At 37.2% G+C, this 9,828-nt stretch overlaps 1 long non-coding RNA gene across 1 annotated transcript; it reads right to left on the bottom strand.

Annotated features, from left to right (window-relative positions):
* Positions 1-493: 493 nt before the first annotated feature.
* LOC307008514 lies at positions 494-2,585 on the bottom strand. The gene is made up of 3 exons (XR_013799844.1): positions 2,565-2,585; positions 2,103-2,244; positions 494-730 (listed from the first exon to the last, which is right to left on the bottom strand). It is a non-coding gene; the product is annotated as an uncharacterized lncRNA (long non-coding RNA).
* Positions 2,586-9,828: the final 7,243 nt, after the last annotated feature.

Raw genomic sequence — 9,828 nt, 5'->3', positions numbered from 1 at the left:
TTAAAAATATATGCTCACTCACATCAAGACGCCGCTGGGGTGGTGGAGTCCATGCAGGAGGTGCAGCGTTTGGCACTGCGTTGCTTTTCAGCGCGAGCTGTTTGGAGAAGCCCATTTCCACCTCCATTGCGTTGCAATTTATCTTTTATTTATTTATTTATATGCTAATATACGCTATGGTGAGCTGGTGCTTGCTTACATCAGATGGCACCACAACATCCAATAGGAAAATTCAACATCCAATAGGAAAACCTGAAGAGGGTGGCACTCAGACGTTTTTACACCATATATTGTAGAATTAAAACAATTTATACACAAATGTCAAAAAATTTACTTGAATCAATGAACAGCACTAATAAAGCCCCAGTCTTACAGATCATTAAAGTGTTTAGTTACCCTTTATTATAACTTTTTATCAGATTGTTGTCAGATTGTACTCGTCTGAAAGAAGAATGTCATATACACCTACTGTAGGATGCCTTCAGGGTGAGTAAATCATGGGGTAATTTCCATCTTTGGATGAACTATCCCTTTAATCCTTCATAAAGCTTCATTTGAGCAAACAGAAATTAATCATTAGTTCAATTAAATGAATCCATTTAACTGTTGATTTTCAAGACACACTCTTTTCCGGAGCCTGTAGAAACAGCTGTAGGCCAGTGATGTCGTCGTGTTGACGCTACAGGCAGATTTCCAGAGGACGCATCATCACAATTAGCTTGATGAGCAGCTACGGGGGAAAAGAGGAATAATTAGGCTGTTTTTCTGACTGTTTAGGTCAGTGTCTGCGACATTTGATAGACTGATTCTTGTGTTCCCTCAAACCACACAGTTTCACACTTACTAGCGAAGCTACTGTGGGGAATCGGTGGGAGATGTCATTAGATTAATGTTTGCTCTCTGTATAATTACACATAATGGTGTGCCATCATTTATGGGCTTGCTTTTGCTCTGATGTGTACTATTGTATGCTAGCATGTTGTGCCATGAAGCCAAGGCTAAAGTTAAATTAACATACAGTAAAGGAATCTTTTATTGCATTTTGTTATATTGGATATCTTACACAAACATTTATGTGCATTTCTTATGTAACTGGCAAATATTATTTGTAATACTGTGAGTCATCGTGTTCACAACTCATTGGACTTAAAAAATGTACAAAAAGAAAAATGTGGGACTTTACATTAACATTAACTGCCATTAAATTACCATTGGAAAGAATTTAAAAAGCTGCATTACCTACAGCTACAACAGTAGCCTTAACAATAGGCCTACCTTATTTATTTAGAAATATTGGAAAACAATAAGACCAGGAACTTGATTTAAGAAAGTTAATAGGTTCCATTGTGAGTTAACAACTTACAATAACAGGGCATGGATAATCATGTACTAATACCTGATTTAATTAGCCTGGGAAAACCCAGACAAACTTCCGGCTAATTTGAGATTTGCTCTTCAAGTCCGTCTGGCCAAGAACTCATTCAAGCCCATTTCCAATTTTTCCAAATCGAGGCACCAATCACAAACGTTGAGGCGGGCTTTACACGATGACGATCGCTTTGATTGGTTTTAGGTCTGTCCGATTGCGCCCAGAGGCAATTGAGCGACGTCTGTTGGTGACGCCCGTTTGGAAATGGGCTGTGAATGAACCTTCCCCAGACCCACTCTTAGTTACGACTGTGGGTCTGGTGTCAAACAGGCTATGATTTAATAGATGAAGAGCAATGACAGGAGTCATAATGATTCATGCATGGATAACAGCAGCCTTAAAAATTATAGTACATGTTAGATAGTTAATCCATTAATTAACGTTTAGGGGGAAACTAAATAAATCAGGCTCTGTTAGATTAAATAAGAAATATTTTGACTTTGAAATACATTTAAACAATTTATTAGTCATAATTAGTCATAATTTAAACTATTGACATCAGCAGCTTCATCATAAACATTACTGAAAGGCACGGGATTAGTTTGTCATTAATTTCACTGATCGTCCTTATCAAACATAGAAAATACTAAATACACTATTCATTTATCTTAAAATGTCGTAATTTGTTTTGTGATATTCTCTTTCCCATCACACTAAACCTACTGTGACTTACAACAGTTCCTGGGGAATCGGTTACCAAAAAATAGGCCAACAGGAAACATGAACTAGGGTCAGGGGAACGTTTTCTGGGATCAGTAGTTCACTCTCCATCCAGACACAAGGCCTGATGATACTGTTCATCCGTCCTCTGACTTCTGGAAAAGCCACACAACATCACTGGGCTGAATACTAGTTGTAGTACATGTGTGTTTGATAGTAAGTTTACGATAAACCATGAGCTGAAATTTGTAAGTAGTTATCAGTAAATTAATTACCTATGTCATATACTTACATATGTCATGACACAGTCATGCATTAACATTATGTTATGATTAGTTATGTTACTTTTAGTTATGGTGTATGGTTAGTTAATCATGAGTTAGTAATGATGTGCCCCTCAAGTAAAGTCATGACAAAGTCATGCATTAAATGATTAGTTCACTTTCAAATACAGTTTTCCTAATAATTTACTCACCCCCATGTCATCCAAGATGTCCATGTCTTTCTTTCTTCAGTCGTGGGATCATGTCGAGACTTTGAAGCTGCAAAACGTTGGTTGCCATTGAAGTTCATTATATGGAGAAAAATCCTGTAATGTTTTCCTAAAAAAACTGAATTTCTTTTCGACTGAAGATATTAAGACATAGACATCTTGAATGATGTGGGTGAGTAAATTATCAGGAACTATTTATTTGAAAGTGAACTACTCCTTTAACAAGCCATTAGTTGATGTGAATTAATTATGATGTGCCTCTTCAAGTAAAGTTATATACAATACATATACAATAAGAGTGCCATCCTTATTCCTTTACACCCATGGTACAAACAAACAAAGATTCAAACTATATTTCTTTTATTTTTGTTTATACAATTAAACATATATGGACTTAAAAGAAAGCCCAAACATACCTGTAAAGACCCACAAGGCACGTTTACATGTAAAATAGGGCATAAGCTATAAGGTAATGCTAATCGAAGCATATACATTGTAAATGCAGTAAATTATTGTACATAACCTCCAGAAAACTTCCAAATACAACATACATGCAAAACTGTCTTTAATTATTAATTCTGTCCCACCAGAAACAAACCCTATGTGGTTGCGTGAAGAAAAGTAGCTATTACTAAACATAGGCCTAAATGAACTGGCATAGCCACAGACGGGCCTGCGTGGGCCTATGCCCCCTCATTTACATGTCCGGCCCCCTCAGATTTCTGATTGCTTAAAATAAACAAATACGAAATTGTTGATTTGTTAGTCTAATTGATAGATTGACTAATCAAAATGCTGCGTGGTAAAATGCGGCTGTTTTCAAACTTGATTTGATAATGTCACGTATTGTGCGTCACCTATGCTGTCATCTTCCCGTTAGAGTTCATTAATATGCGGTGACAATGGCAGGTGCGCAAAATGTACAATATTACGCTTTTTCAAAAAAGCACGGAAAGATGAGCGAGAAGGAGAAAATGTGCCATCTACATCTTACTACGAGGCGACAGCGAGTGAAGCGACACCTGAGGCTTCTCAGGACACAGAAACACATCGGCCTATTTCACTTTTTATGCTGTATATAGTATACTTGCTTTTAAATCTTTCCCTGCTGTTTTTTCGATCGTGAATTGTTGGATTCTCTGGACTGAATATGATGACATCATTGACACTTTTTTTTAATAATCGCCCTCGACTCATGTAAAAGGTAATAATCCACGAGCTATGTTTCTGTTGTGTCTGTTCTGCTGAAACGGTGAAGTAAATGTGCTCTTTTATATGTGTGCAGGTGTTAAGCTGTATTATTGATAGATGTTAAGCTATATATATATATATATATATATATATATATATATATATATATTATATATATATATATATTATATATATTAGTTGCCCCCTCATTTTAAGATGGGACCCTCCAAAAATAAAATTCTGGCTACGACCCTGAAATGACCTATAAAATCAGAAAATGGTTGAGATCAAATTCAATTTATTAGTGGTAATTATTAATCTATTTTCCACGTTTGGTTAGACGGATCTGTGTAATTAATGGCTAAATAATTATGTGCCAGTTAAATTATTTGTCACAAAGCTGCAGATGGCAGATTATGATATTACAAATTAAATTATGGCAGTATTAAATTAGGTTTATTTCTTGTTCATTCTTACGGAGCCTGGTTGATTTAGTTTACCACTAAACGTTAATTAATGCATTAACTATAAAACATGTACTAACATGTTTAAGGCTGCTGTCATGCATGCATCATGAGTTCATATTAAAGTAACTATTAATTCAGGGGTATTAGTACATGATTATTCATGCCCTGTTATTGTAAAGGGTTACCCATTTTGATATCATGTTGTCTTTAAAGATCACTTGGAGAATGGTTTTCTTAATTAAAACGTTGGCCGCTTCACACCAGGACTCTATTAATTGACTTTCCACTCTTTAGCTTATAGATAGTAAGATTCATTAAGGAAAGGAATAAGCCTGTAAAGCTAGTCAACCATTAACTGAATAAATAAATGCAAAATGGTGCTGCATGAGGAAAATTGGGAGCAGATTCTGCCTCCGATTTAAAGCACTCAGGAAAATGTAAGACTTTGTCACAAAATATAACTGCAAGAGTTCCTTAAAAGGCACATTCCTCTGAGACCAATAGGCTCATTAGTGCTAATGGGATGAAAGGAAGGCAACAAAAGATATAAACTGACATTTTAGCAGGCTCAGTCTGCCCTAAAAACAATATCTCTCTCCTTCCCTCCCTTCCTCTCTGAACCTTGATCAAGGTTACTCACTGAACAGGAAAATTAAGCCGACGGTCTTGAAAGTATGCGAGTCACCAGCATCAACATTAGCCGAATGAGACAAATTGAAAGGACGTTTAAGAAAGAAAGTGACATATTTTTCATGAGGTTCCACTGTCAATATTTCTTCTACAGTGAACATGTGTTGAGTTCTAATGTTTGTTAAACCAAGGCATGACCTGGTTTTTCACAGCAGAGAAAAAGTAACTTCACTGCCCTACCATTAACAACCTACATTTCATGATCATCATGCTCTTTCTCACGGGAAAACCCGTAAATCTGTGACGGAAAAAAAATCTGTCCAAAATATATTTTAAATATGGTGTAAAAAGGCATGGCTGAAAGTGCTTTATATATATATATATATATATATATATATATATATCTAAATAATGTGAACTAATCTGATAAACTAATCTGTCCTCAAAAAACAATCAAAATATTGTTCCTGATTGCACAAATTTCTGCTTCCATCCACAAACTAAACATATATTTATTCTAAACAAATGGATGCTGCAACTTCGGAGCAAGAAAGCCAACCTTCTTATTTTCCGATATTTGCAACGAGTGGAGTGCCAGCACCCTGGGCACATGCAGAAGGCTGATAAAGTTGTTATTGGCAAATGTCCTTGGTGCTGGCGGAGCAGTGCTCAGTAATCCTTCTGTTGTCTCAGCACTCCTCCATTAGTCTCCCTAAACTCCACGACTCACTGTTACAATAAGAGGCTGCTCCTCTGCTGATAATGCTGCCTCCATTCACACTCAGATCTGTTTATTGACTGAAAATTGACTGCAATTATCATGGCTGCGGACAGTTATTGCCATATTTTATTTGCATGTGCAAGTCTGCAATGTCTTGAAAGAGAGGGGAGCTTCATTGTGTGCTTCTGTTCCTAAGCACAGAGGATGCTGTGTGTTTGAAAGCCCTGTGCATCACGTGCTTTTGGTTGCCTCGTTTAAAAAAAAAAAAATACTATATAAAATATATATTGACTCGTTTATATAATATATATATATTTAATCTAAAACAAAGTCTAAACCTTTGCATTTGTATTCATCATATGTCTAAATGTGTCAGTTTGTAACTTTGCTAGTGTAAGTGGTTAAAAATAAAAACTGCATGCATTCTGCGGAAGAACATTGTTTAGGTTGTACTTCGGCTCTGTGTGACTGTGCGGATGAATATGATTATTTATCATAATTAAAGAGAGATAAATTATCCTCCTGCTCATAAAACATTCACTACTAGGCTTAAAGGGTTAGTTCGCCAATTTAAGACATGAAGTTGTATGCAATCCTTACCAGCACTATAATGCATACACACTGACCCACTCTGTGGTCACCTCCCTGGTCAGAGTTCTGGCCGCTGGAAGTTTTTCCAAGAAAGTAGTCCTGGTTAGTTTCCGGGGCCACAAAACTGTGCGTTTTTTCGTGAAAAGTTTATTTGCGTTTTAAAACTTGATTAATTTACATCACAAAAACACGCCCGACCAAATTCATACCTCAGTTTTAATCGGCACTATTTTCTTTCCATTTCTATCAATCCGCGCTGCTGTCAACGTCAACAGTGCGCACGTTCCGATCAGCTGTTTCATAGTGTTTACACAATCGAATGACAACGACGTAAAAAGTCATTAACAATGGTGCGAACTTGTAAATTCCCAGGTTGTGACCACAAGAATGTGCCGGGATCACCGTTCAGATTCCATCGTTTTCCTGTTTCAGATATAGCTATGAGACAGCTTTGGCTGGTTGCCATCGGCTACTCTGCGGGAGCTAAAATATCCAGAATCAAGGATTTTCGTGTGTGCAGTGCTCACTTCAGCGAAGACGATTACATCCCCAACCAAGGAGGAAAAAGACAAAAACAAATTTTAAAGAGTTTTGCTGTACCAGTACCACGGGTAAGCTCTCTTTACTAACTTTATGATCCCATGTCTAAACTGTACGATAAACAAGCTGATGTTTAGACTCCAGTGGAAATCACGTGAAAAGAAGTCTAATATAAAAACAGTATATAGGGATATAGGTACAATTTGCTGAGAAAACTATTTGATTGAACACACACACAATTGAGTTCATAAAGGTATCCCTTTGGCGTTGTGTTAAAATTACTTTCATCATCATCTGTTCCGTCTGACATTGTGCTAAAATTGGTTTCATCATCAGAAGTTTCGTAGTCAGACATGTTGTCAGCGAGTCGTGCTATCAACAGCTGATCGGAACGTGCGCACTGTTGACGTTGACAGCAGCGTGGATTGATAGAAATGGAAAGAAAATAGTGCCGATTAAAACTGAGGTATGAATTTTGTCTGGCGTGTTTTTTGTGATGTAAATTAGTCAAGCTTTGAAACGCAAATCATTTTTTCACGTAAATACGCACAGTTTTGTGCCCCCAGAAACGAACCAGGACTACTTTCTTGAAAAACTTCCAGCGGCCAGAACTCTGACCAGGGAGGTGACCAGAGAGTGGGTCAGTGTGTTTGCACTATAGTGCTGGTAAGGATTGCATACAACTTCATGTCTTAAATGGGCGAACTAACCCTTTAAGAGAAATAACCAGTTTAGATGTAAATGATCTCAAGCTGACTAGCTGAAGACGTTATTGTAGTTTTACCTTTTACCCTTTAATAGACACAATACTTCCTTGAGAATAAACTCCTGCACAACAACATAATGAACTGATTTTCACAATAGATAATGCTTTACAGTGAACTCTGTTATAGAGACACATAAGATAGTTAATTTGTTAGTGATCATGGTTATATATCCGCGGATCGGGCAGGTCAAGTAATAAAAATAACATTCTGATTAATTTTGGGTGGGTTGCGGGTGGATTTGATAAATCAATATTAACGAAAATATCAACTACATTCTCTAAAATATGAGCATGTCTAAAATGTCATTTTTATCCGCCAGGCAAACAGGCACTAATTTGCATGTCTTTAAGATATGCACTCCGCATATATTCTTTAAAAAAAAAGCAGAAATGGAGCAGGTCCGAGAGTGAAGTAAAAAAGAAGAAATATAAACAAAACAAAAGGAAGGAAAGAAAGAAAGTACCGTGTGGGAGCGTTTTAATGAAGTGGTTAACGAGGATGAATCAAGTGCTGGGTATGTAATATGCAACGGCTGTGAAGAGTTGTTTTTGGCTGCGGATTCGGGTGACGTTGGAGCTCATCCGCGCATCTTCATTATCTGTTCAATAAAACACTTACTCTCCTGTTGAGTAATAAAAACACCATCATCTCCACGTCACTTTACGACACTTTTACCCCTCAGTTCTTCCTCTCCTAAAGACACACTGATGTTGATTCTTGTTTTATTACGAGCTCTGTCTCGTTCTCTTTTCTCCAGCAGACTCTCCTCTGTTCAGAGTTTGTTTAAAACGGATGATTCTCCAGAGGTTGGAGATTTAGCGGCACCATGTCAACCTTTCTCTCTCTTCTTCTCTCTGAAAACTAACCTGTGCCACACCAGACACGCACACAACAGACACACGTCAAAGCAGCCAGAGCAACTTTACTTTATTTACGGATATGACAAGACACGGGCGAGTGACGCATGTGCTCATTTTCCCAGTGAAAACCATCCCGTCAGGTCTAAAATATAAACACTTGATAGGTCGTAAATGTATTTCTGAGAAAGTTTAAAGTGTTTAACTGAGGGAAGATGTACCGAAACAAGAAAGAGAATGGGTGACCCCAATGGGTGACAGTAATTTAGGGTGGTAAGAAAGGAAGGGCAAGGCTATTAAGACTTTTTCTGAACACACCAGACAAACATCTGAACCCATAGCACGATATACAGGGCGTAAGTGAACTGTAATGAAACTGTAATCAGCTACGAGAATTGGTGCTGAGGCAGTTCAAAAAGGAGCAGTATTGCATCAAGATATTTCTGTATCATCTGTGTCCTTTGCTATTTTGTGGTCACCCAAACAGAATTCCTGAAAGCATGTCGATGCTTGTGTGTGAGATGTCTATGAGTATGATTTAAAGAAAGAGAGAGACAAAAAAGTGTTTCTTTCATTCTTCTAATCACAGGGAAAGAATTTTCTAACAGCTGAGATAAGTCATCTTGGACTTTCTACTATCCATTCATGCTATTTAGGCAGATTTCCGTATTAAGTGGAAAATTACTGTTGCAGTAATCTAAATCTACTATAACATCTCCAAACGTATTTCAAATTGTGTAACTGGTCTGTAATCCACTTGATGTCAGTCAATTAACAAACTATAATTTACTAACAAGTCTGTAATTAAAATAGAGAAAGAAAATGGGAAAAGAAAAGCAATAACTAAACATAAAAAGAAAAAAGAAAATTGGATGACTTTTTGGCTATTGAAGCACAAAACATAGACCCTAATCCTGATCCTGTGTCTGCCGCATTGCCTGTATTATAACCAGAGGAGTTATTAAACCTGTTCTCTCACTAACACTAACCCCACATTCAAGACACAACTTTATCTACACTAATCATGAGCAATTCATCCATGAGTAAATGTAGGTGTGGATATGTGTTGTTTAATGGTCTCAATGTAAACTCTCAATGTAAATCCAATCACTTCTACCCAGAGTGCTTTTACTGTGATTTGTAAGAGCAAGGCTTATCAACGACCTCTTTACAGACCTTGGAATTGTCCCACAAATAATTTAGCATGACTTGAGTAAGGTGTATCCTTCATCTGACCTCAAATTCATGGGCATGGAAGAATGTATTAAGAAGTCCCTTGCTTTAGGTTTGCATATATCCTTCCATCTCCCAAAAAGCATCATCTTTTGTAAAACGAAGGATGGAGGGCTAAAGCGGTGCATGGATTATGAAGGTTGAAATGCAATAACTATAATGGGTTTTTGTCTGTACCTGTTGTCCATGCCATTCTGGAGAATAGGTCAGAGGTGCCAAGATGTTCCAAAATTTACATTCAAGGAGAAA

The sequence above is a fragment of the Phoxinus phoxinus genome, assembly GCF_949152265.1.
Source record: "Phoxinus phoxinus genome assembly, chromosome: 12".
In the NCBI taxonomy this organism is placed as follows: Eukaryota; Metazoa; Chordata; class Actinopteri; order Cypriniformes; family Leuciscidae; genus Phoxinus; species Phoxinus phoxinus.
Note: the sequence above shows the minus strand (reverse complement) of the source record. Positions and strands in the feature narration are given on the sequence as shown.